Raw genomic sequence first — 10,520 nt, 5'->3', positions numbered from 1 at the left:
AATCCCTCTTTATGGTTTTCATTGGTTTATTACCTTGCATTAGTGTAGTAATAGTCGACAACATCTAAAGCGTAGACAGCATGCTAGTGCACACATTTCCTTAGGAGGAGAAAAATCACAGCATTAGAGATGATTCCACCGAAGGGAAGTCACACTCTGCCTAGGCAGCCTTTTCGCCTCATTTCAGCTCTCCTCTTTATGCTGGTTTCCCATATCTGTATGTGCAGCTCATATTTTTCTTGACACACCAAATCCATAATCTAATTGATGACTGTACATCTCCAAGAATCAAAGTGAGTGTATATATTTGTTTGCTTATTGTCTGTTTCACCCATAGCTCCAAAAGAGTCTTCCAGCTGACGCCACTGCCACTTATAATACCAAGATCATAACTGAGACTCGATAAATAGTTAACAAAAGAATAAATTAGTATCTATCGTGGAGGCCCAAACACTCAACTAAATTATTCTCGTTTCCCTGTCAGCCTCTCTTCCCCAGTTTTCCATCTTGAGGTATATACCACATATCCTACATCACTCAGACAGAAACTCAGTGGTTGTAGCGAATTTCTTTTCCTGCCCCTCTCCCTCACTCTTTCCTTTCAGGGATAAAGAACAACTTGATTCCTGAATCTTCTCTGAGGTGTACCCTCTCCTCCTCACTGCCTTACCTTAGTTCAGACTCCAGACTCCTGAGAGGCCTCCCAACTATTGTCTCTGACTCCAACCCCTTATCACACCAGATCATCCACCTCCACACAGTCAAAGCTGACAACATGGCTCCCCAGCCACTGCCCATGTCTTGACCTCAGTATTAACAACATTTGGGCTGGACAATCTTTGATCGTGGAGGGCTGTCTCATGCACCATCGGACATTTAGCAGCTTCCTTGGCCTCTACCCAGGAGATTCCAATAGCAACTCTCTCCATCCCCAGGTGTGAGAGCCAAAATGTCTTCAAACATTGCCAAATGTCTTCTTGGAGGGCCGGAGGGAAGGTGCAAACTCACCCCCAATTAAAAACCACTGGCCTATGGGATAACTTTCCAACTCCAGAGCAGTAGGATTCAGGACTTTTTTTGAGCTTGCCTTCCAATCTGCTTCATCTTTTCCTATACAGTTCTGTACTGAAGAACTATAGAGAGTTCATTTTCATGGGTAAGAAGACTCCATATCATGACAAGTAGCAACTCTTTTCAGATTAATCAATGCAATTTCAGTCTGCAAAACAGACCCCAGATGATCTGCCCTTCTGATACCCCTTGGCCTCAAGTTCTTCTGGTTTCTTTTTTAGGTACTTGGAGAGACGATAAAGGGAGAAGGAAATGTCAGAGAAAAGATCAGTGTCACTGAGGCAAGCCATGGCCTGAGTCCTGGCTCTGATAGACCACTTCTTGCCTCCAAGTGGTACTGAGGCTGAAAGTGCTGTGCTCCTCAGGCCTCCCTGTTGACCCCAGTGAGTACTTCATGCTGAAGCAGAAAGCTGCCTCCCCAAAACACTTCTCATTTTCCCTCTAGTGACTGGGAGGCCTGGGGAGCAGGCCCTGGGTCCTGTCACAGTTCCATGTAAGGCCCTGGCTTTGCAAACACCTATCCCAGTGCTCCTGTGTACACTCTCTGAAGGCAGACTGCGAGTCAGAGGAAGGGACACAGCCATGGTCTTGCAAGGCCCCTAGTCATCTATGTGCCTCCCAGTCCTCCTCAAAGGGAAGGGACTGCATTCATCTGTTTCTCACATTGCTATAAAGACATTCCAGAGAATGGGTAATGTATAAAGAAAAGAGGTTTATTTGGCTCACGGTTATGCAGGCTGTACAGGAATCTGCTTCTGTGGAGGCCTCAGGAAACTTACAATCATGGTGGAAAGGCAAAGGGGAAGCAAGGTGTCTTACATGGTTGGAGCAAGAGGAAGAGAGAGAGGAGGAAGTGATGCATACTTTTAAACAAGCAGATCTTGGGATAACTCTATCACAAGATAGCAATAAAGGGATGGTGCTGAATCATCAGAAACCACCCCCATGATCGAATTACCTTCCACCAGGTCCCACCTCCAACACTGAGAATTACAATTCAACATGAGATTTGGGTAGGGACACAAATCCAAACCATGTTAGGACGATTGCCAGGAAGGCCTGGAAAGCACAGGGTCTGAAGGGTCAGGCCCTGGTCCTGCGTGGGCCTGGTCATCAGCAGCGTCTCAAGAAAAGGTTTCTGAGTTCTCCTCTGGAGGAGGGGGCCCAAGCCCAGGCCAGTGAGGCCACCAAGGGAGAGTCCCAGGCCTAGCCATGGCCCTTGCTTCAGACACTCTTTCAGGCAGGGACCAGCCCATGACAGACATAGAGACCCCAGCAACATGTCCCAGGCCTGGCTGTGGCTGCCAGATGTGCCTTGAAGATGGACACTAGTCTGAGCCAGCCAAAGGCCTGAAGAGTGTGCTTATGGGGCAGCCATGCCTCACATGGGATGTGGTCCTAGGAGGCACCCCCAAAGCTAAATTTCTAGGTCCCACTCCCATGATGGAGAGCCAGTGAGAACCAAGTGGTGGTCAGTCCTGCATGGGCTTGGTCATCCCATGCAAGCCCCCAAATATTTTCATGTCCTGCACCTGAAAAGGGGCACTGCAGGCAAGCCAGGTCCACCCTGATACTACACCCTAGGCTCAACTGGGCCTGCATAGGAGCAAGTCATCTGAGGCAATGCCCAACAATTTCCTGGACTCCCTTTGATGGCAGAGACTGGTCTAGGATGGCCCAGGAGCACTGTGGAAGTGCCTTGGCCTCAGAAAGGTCAGGGGTAGGTCCTGGCCATCTGATTTACCTGTGGAAAATATTTCTGTTCTGTGGGTAGTACTGAGCAGGATGCCATGAGATGGTGCCCCAGGTCCAAACAGTGCTATGTGGGGTCTGGTCACTGGATGAGCCTCTTGAAATATTATCTAAGTCGCCCTCTGGAAACAAAGACTGTGTGGGGATGAAGAGGGAGACCCAGTGAAGACACCACCCTGGCTGTGTCCCAGGCATGGCTCAGTCACCAGATGCTCCTAAAATATTTTTCTATGTCTCTGGAATGGGTGGCCAGAGATTCCTGTGGGGGGTGTCAGTGTACTTGCCACTGGTCTAGAAAATGTTTCAAAGTCCAGCTCTCAGCTGTGGTGCCTACCCCTGTGTTGGTGGGGACTAGCCAGCCTGAGAAGCTCCCCCAGGGTGCAGGCTCCAGGCTTAATCCATTGGGTCAATGCCTCTCCCTGATGATTTCTATTTCTCTCTGGAGATGGGGACATCTTGGCATGAACAGGAAGGCCCTGGGGATGCCAAGACCAGTTACATTGCTGCATAGGACCTAGTCCCTTTCAGTGGCAGGACTGGCCCATGCCACTGAAAGACCCAGCCTTGTGGGTCTGGTCAGGGCATGAATCTCCCTGAAACATTTCCAAATAGGCCCTTGGAGTAGGAGCAGTGGGCTGACTAGAGGAACCCAGGGGAATGCATCTGGCCTCAATCATGCACAGTCCCAGTACTTGATAAACTAGACCAACAAATCAGGACCAGCACAATTTGGACAGGCCAGAGGAGGGCCCCTCAATCTTGCCACAGCTCCTCATGGGGCACAGATGGATGTGTATCTTAAAAATGTTTCTGTCTCTCTGGCAGACAGTTCCGTGGAGGACCCTGGGGCTCTGTTGCAAGATGTACCTCCAAGGGTTTTCTAAGTCTCCCACTGCAGGGGAAGCAAAGCTAGCCAGGGGGCCCAAGGTGGGCCCATGCAACCCTTGCTGTTGAACATGCCTTCAGAAAACCTTTCCAACTCACCAGCCAAGGTTGACGGCAGCTGGAGCAACTTTTCATGCGCTGGGAGATTTACAGGCCCACTGAGGTTTTTTGAGGGGCTGGTCCCTGCATATGCCTCCCAGAAAATGTCAAAGTATTTTTCTGAAAGAAGGGCCCTGTTTGGCTGGGCCTTGGAAGATGGGCTTTTAAAAATTGTCAAGATCCTCATCCATGATCAGGCCCAGGCAGGTGGTGTCCTTTGCAGTGTGCCTAGAAGACGCACTTTAGGAAGTGCTTCGATAACTGGGTCCCATAAGGGAATGCATTCCGCTGGTCAAGTAAACCCAGGCAGGCCCCACCCTGGTGGGGAGGTGATGGAAATGTTTTAAGGAGGCACATGTGATGACCAGGCTGGACAAGGGCACCGTCCTCAAGTCTCTCCCTAGCCCTGAGATCACTGTCTCCACATGGCCCTGCCACCAGTGGGGACAACTGTTGCACAGGTAGCCTGTTCTCTCCACTTCTGCACCTTGCACACATACTCTGGGTGACTCAGTCCCACAGTGTATGCACGCCTTGCTCACCTGTTCCATATCATGCTCACATGACTCCGTGCACACCCAGGTGTTCTATGCACATCTGCTGTTATTATATTGATTATATATATTTTTTTAATTTTTATTGACAAATAATGATTGCATGTTTTTATGGGGTGAAGTGTGGTGTTTTGGTATATATGTGTAGTACAGAATGATTATAGCAAGGCAATTAACATATCATCCATCACCTCACATACTGCTTTTGTGTGCAGTGATATATTTATTTAAACATTTTTTTTGAATACATAATAATTGTGCATATTTTTGGGTTACATGTGGTATTTTGATGTAAGCATCCAATGTGTAATAATCAAATCTGGGTAACTAGGATGTTCATCGCTGGGAACATTTGTCATTTGTTTGTGTTAGGAACATTCTATGTCTTTTCTACCAGCTCCTTTGTAATATCTAATAAATTATTGTCAGCCACAGTTGCCCAGTTGGGCTACTCAACACTAGTCTTATTTTGTACATAGAATTTAATCTTTGTACCCATTAACCAACCTCCTTTACAGCTCCTCTCTGCACTACCCCTCACAGCCTGTGGTAAATGTCATTCTATTCACTACATCTGTGAGATTTTTTTTTTTTTTTAAAGATCCCACATGTGAGTGAGAACATGCAGTATATGTCTTTCTGGGCTTGGCTTATTTCATTTAATATAATATCCTCCAGTTCCACCCATGTTGCTGCAACTGACAAGATTTTAGCCTTTTTTTGGCTGAATAATATTTCATTGTGTATGTATACCACTCTTTAAAATCCATTCATCCATTGATGGACACTTAGGTAGATTCCATATCTTGGCTATTGTGAACAATGCTGCAGCAGACGTGGGAATGCAGATATCTCTTCTATCCTGATTTCCCTCCTCTTGGATATATCCCCAATAGTGGGATTGCCAGATCATATGGTAGCTCTATATATAGTTTGCTGAGGAATCTTCATACTGTTTTTCATAGTGGCTGTACTGATTTACATTCCCACCAAGAGTGCACAAATGTTCCCTTTTTCTGCCTTCTCACCAGCATTTGTTATTTTCTGTGTCTTTAATAATAGCTATTCTGACTAGTCTGATATAACATCTCATTGTGGTTTTGATTTGCATTTCTTTGATGATTAGTGACGTTGAGCATTTAAAAATATACCCGTTGGTCATCTGTATGTCTTCTCAGATATGTCTGTTCAAGTCTTTTGCCTATTATTAAATCAGATTATTTGTGTTTTTTTTTTGGTTATTGTTTGAGTTCCTTATATATTCCAGTTATTAACGTAGTCAGATGAATAATTTGCAAACATTTTTTCCCCATTCTGTATGTTGTCTTTTATCTCTGCTGATTGTTTGCTTTGCTGTACAGAAGATTTTTAGCTTGATGTTTTCCCGTTTGGCAATTTTTGTTTTGGTTGCCTCTGCTTTTGAAATCTTGCTCAAGACATCTTTGCCGAGACCAATGTCCTAAAGCATTTCCACACTGTTTTCTTTCAGTAGTTTCAATACAATTTCAGGTCTTCCATTTAAGCCTTTAATCTATCTTGTGTTGTTTTGTATATTGTGAAGGTAGGGGTCTAGTTTCATTCTTCTACATATGTGTACTCAATTTCCCCAGCACCATTTATTGAACAGACTGTCCTTTCCCAAAGTATGTTCTTGGTACCTTTGTAGAAAATGGGTAACTGTAAATGCATTGATTTATTTCTGAGTTCTTTATCCTGTGCCACTAGTGCATGGGTCTTTTTTTTTTTTAATACCAACACTATGTTGTTTTGGTTACTATAGCTTTGTAGTACATATGTATGTATGTATGTATGTATTTGAGATGGAGTCTCACTCTGTCACCCAGGCTGGAGTGTAGTAGCACAATCTCGGCTCACTGCAGCCTCTGCCTCCTGAGTTCAAGTGATTCTCCTGCCTCAGCCTCCCAAGTAGCTGGAATTACAAAGGCAAGGTATGAGCCACCATGCCTGACTAATTTTTTTTTTTTTTTTTTTTTTTAAGACGAAGTTTCTCTCTTGTTACCCAGGCTGGAGTGCAATGGTGCGATCTCGGCTCACCGCAACCTCCGCCTCCTGGGTTCAAGCAATTCTCCTGCCTCAGCCTCCTGAGTAGCTGGGACTACAGGCATGTGCCACCATGCCCAGCTAATTTTTTAAAATATTTTTAGTAGAGACGGAGTTTCACCATGTTGACCAGGATGGTCTTGATCTCTCGACCTCGTGATCCACCCGCCTCGGCCTCCCAAAGTGCTGGGATTACAGGCTTGAGCCACCGCGCCGGGCCTATTTTTTTTATTTTTTAGACGGAGTTTCGCTCTTATTACCCAGGCTGGAGTGCAATGGCGCAACCTTGGCTCGGCGCAACCTCTCCTTCCTGGGTTCAAACAATTCTCCTGTCTCAGCCTCCCGAGTAGCTGGGACTACAGGCGCGCGCCACCGTGCTCGGCTAATTTTTTTCTATGTTTAGTAGAGACGGGGTTTCACCATGTTGAACAGGATGATCTCGATCTCTTGACCTCGTGATCCACCTGCCTCGGCCTCCTAAAGTGCTGGGATTATAGGCGTGAGCCACCGTGCCTGGCCTGGCGACTTTTAAATGGGGTTATTTTTTGTTGTTGAGTTCCTTGTAGATTCTGAATATTAGTCCTTTGTCAGGTGCATAGTTTGCAAATATTTTCTCCCACTCTGGTTTGTCTATTTGCTCTGTTGATTATTTCTTTTGCTGTGCAGAAGATTTTCAGTTTAATTAAGTCCCGTTTGTCTATTTTTGTTGTATCTGCTTTCAAGGTCTTAGTCATAAAATCTTTACCTAGGTCAACGTCCAGAGGAGTTTTTCCTTTTAGAATTTTTATGGCTTTAGGTCTTACATTTAAATCTTTAATTCATCTTGAATTAGCCCTGTATATGGCTGGAGGTAGGAGTCCAGTTTCATTCTGCATTTTCCAATTTTCCCCAGCACTATGTATTGAATAAAATAAATGGGTGTGTTTTGCCTAGTGTTTGTTCTTGTCAATTTTGTTGAAGACCAGCTGGTTGTAGGTGTGTGGCTTTGTTTCTGGATTTCTTATTCTTTTCCACTGATCTATGTGTCTATTTTTGTATTAGTACCTGCTGTTTTCTTTACTTTTCTTGGTGGCCTTATAGTATAGTTTGATGTCAGGTAATATGATACCTTCCACTTTTTTTTTTTTTCCCCTTAGGATTGCTTTGGCTATTCAGATTCTTTTTTGGTTTCATATGCATTTTAGGATTGTTTTTCTAGTTCTGTGAAAAATGAAATTGGTAATCTGATAGATATTGTGCTGAATCTGTAGATTGCTTTGGGCAATATGGTTATTTTAACAATATTTATTATTCCAATCCATGAATATCAGCCAATTTTTTATTTTTTTTCTCTCAATTTCTTTCATTAGTGTTTTATAGTAGAGATCTTTCACCAGGAGGAAGTGGTGGTGGAAGATGAAGGGGTGCCATGTGTGCAGAATCACATGAGACAGCAGAAACAAGAGTGCAAGGAGGGGAGTGTCAGACCCTTTTAAACATTCAGTTCTCATAGGAATTAAGACTAAAAATTCACTCATTACAGAGAGGATGGCATCACCCATTCATTAGGGGTTTGTCCTCATGACACAGATACTTTCTATTAGGCACCATCTCCACATTGGGTATAAATTTTGACATGATATTTGGAGGGAACAAACATCCAAACTTTATCATTTGATCTCAGGTCCCCCAAACCGTGTGTACTTCTCACCTTGCAAAATAAAATCACCCTTTCCTAATAGTCCCCCCAAAGTCTTGTTCCCATCATCAATTCATGAGTTTCAAGTCCAAAGTCTCATTTAAGACTCAAGGCAAAGTTTTTACACCTGTAAGCCTGTACAACTAAAAACAAGTTATTTCTTTTAAGATAAAATGGTAAGACAGATGCTGGAAAACAGTTCTTATTTCAAAAGGGAGAAATTGGCCAAAAGAAAGGGTTATTGCAAACCTGAAATTGGCCATGCAAGACTAAAACCTATTGGCAAAGATATTAAACCTTTAAGCTCCAAATTAATATTTGGGTCCATGGACTGTATCCTGGGCACAATGGTGCAGGCTCAGGGTGCATGCTGCTGGTGGTGCTACCGTTCTTGGGTCCAGAAGGTGGCAGCCCTGTTCCCACAGCTTCTTTAAGGCATTGCCCTAACAGGCTTTGTTTTTTTTTGGGGTGGGGTGGGGTGCAACCCCACTATTCCACTCAGAATTGCCTAAGTAGAGTTTCTCTTTGGGGGCTCTTCCCCCATAGCAGCTTCTGCTTGGGCACCCTGGATTTCCGGTACATCCTCCAACACCTCGATGGAAGCTTCCAAGCCTCCACCACTCCTGAACTTTGGGGGCTTAACTCATGTGGAAACTGCCAGGCCTTGCCACTTTCACCGCTTGGAGCAGCAGCCCAAGCTGTACTTGAGGCCATTTGAGCTGTGGCTAGAGCCAGAGTGGCTTGGATATGGGAACAGCATTCCAAGCAGGCGCAAGGTTGTGGCACCTGGGGCCTGGCACCCAAAAACATACGACCGACCCTCTTAGACCTCCGGGCCGACCCTCTTAGACCTCCGGGCCTGTGATGAAAGGATTGTCCTTGAAGATTTCTAAAATGCCTCTAGGGCTTTCCTTCACTGTCTTGACTATTAGCACCTGGCTCCCTTTTGTCTGCCTGTCTCTAGCAAGAGATTGCTCCACTGCCCCCTTGAATTCCTTGTCTAAAAATGCTCTTTACTTCTCTACCACATAGCAAGGCTGGATTTTTTTCCAAATTTTAATGGTTTATTTCCCTTTTATTTATAAGTTCTGCCTTTAAGTTATTCTTTTACTGCTAAATCTGGTCATAAGCCGTTAAAAAGCAGCCAAGCTGGCTGGGCACAGTGGCTCACGCCTGGAATCCCAGGACTTTGGTGAGCAGATCACTTGAGGCCAGAAGTTCAAGGCCAGCCTGGCCAACATAGTGAAAACTCGCCACTACTAAAAATACAAAAATTAGCCAGGCCTGGTGGTGTGCACTTGTAGTCTCAGCTACTCAGGAGGCTGCAGTGGGAGAATCACTGGAACCCAGGAGGTGGAGGTTGCAGTGAGCTGAGATGGTGCCACTGCACTTTATCCTGAGTGACAGAGCAAGACTCTGTCTCGAAAAAAGAAACAAACAGAAAACCCTCCAAAACGCAGCCATGCCACTTCTTGAACACTTTGCTCCTAACAATTTCTTCTGACAGATACCCTAGGTCATCACTCTTGTTTGTCCTTCCATGAACCCTTGGGACATGGACACAATTCAGCCATGTTCTTTGCTATGATGTCAGAAGTGTGACCTTGTCCCATTTCTCATTAACTTTCTCTTTTCCGTCTGAGACCACATCAGACTGGACTTCACTGTCCATATCATTATCAGCATGCTGGTCACAACCATTCAAGCAGTCTTTAGAAAGTTCCAAACTTCCCCCCTTCTTCCTCTCTTCTTCTGTGCCCTCTGCACTTTTCCAACGTCTGCCCATTACCCAGTTCCAGAGCTGCTTCTGCATTTTCAGTTATCTTTATAGCAATGCTCCACTTCTAAGTATCAGTTTTCTGTATTAGTCCATGCATTGCTATAAATAAATACCTGAGACTGGGTAATTTATGAATAAAAGAGGTTTTTTGGCTCACAGCTCCACAGGCTGTACAGGAAGTATGATGCTGGCATCTGCTTGGCCTCTGGGAAGACCCCAGGAAGCTCCCATTCATGGTAGAATCCAAAGGGAGAGTGTGCACTTCACATGGCCAGTCTGAGGCAGTCCGTCCCTTATCAGTGCTCAAGTGCTGTGCTGGGAGCTCCATTCCTTCCTTCAGAGCTGCTGGGCAGGGACGTTTTAAGTCTGCTGCAGCAGAACTCACAACTGCTCCTTTTCCCTGGTGCTCTGTCCACGGAAGGTGTGGTTTTATTTCTAAGTCCCGACAGGCTGCTGCCTTTTTTCAGAGGTGCCCTGCCCAGCAAGGAGGGAGTCTAGTCACAGTCGGCCTGCGGAGGCATTATTGAGCTGCTGCAGTCACTTCCCAGCTGCTGTGTAAAGTTCTTTGTGCTTTTCTTTACACAGGTAAGGTTAGAGCTGCCTTGATAATGGTGGATGTCCCTCCCTTCACTGAGCTCAA

Source organism: Saimiri boliviensis, chromosome 16 (assembly GCF_048565385.1).
Source record: "Saimiri boliviensis isolate mSaiBol1 chromosome 16, mSaiBol1.pri, whole genome shotgun sequence".
Lineage (NCBI taxonomy): Eukaryota > Metazoa > Chordata > Mammalia > Primates > Cebidae > Saimiri > Saimiri boliviensis.
Note: the sequence above shows the minus strand (reverse complement) of the source record.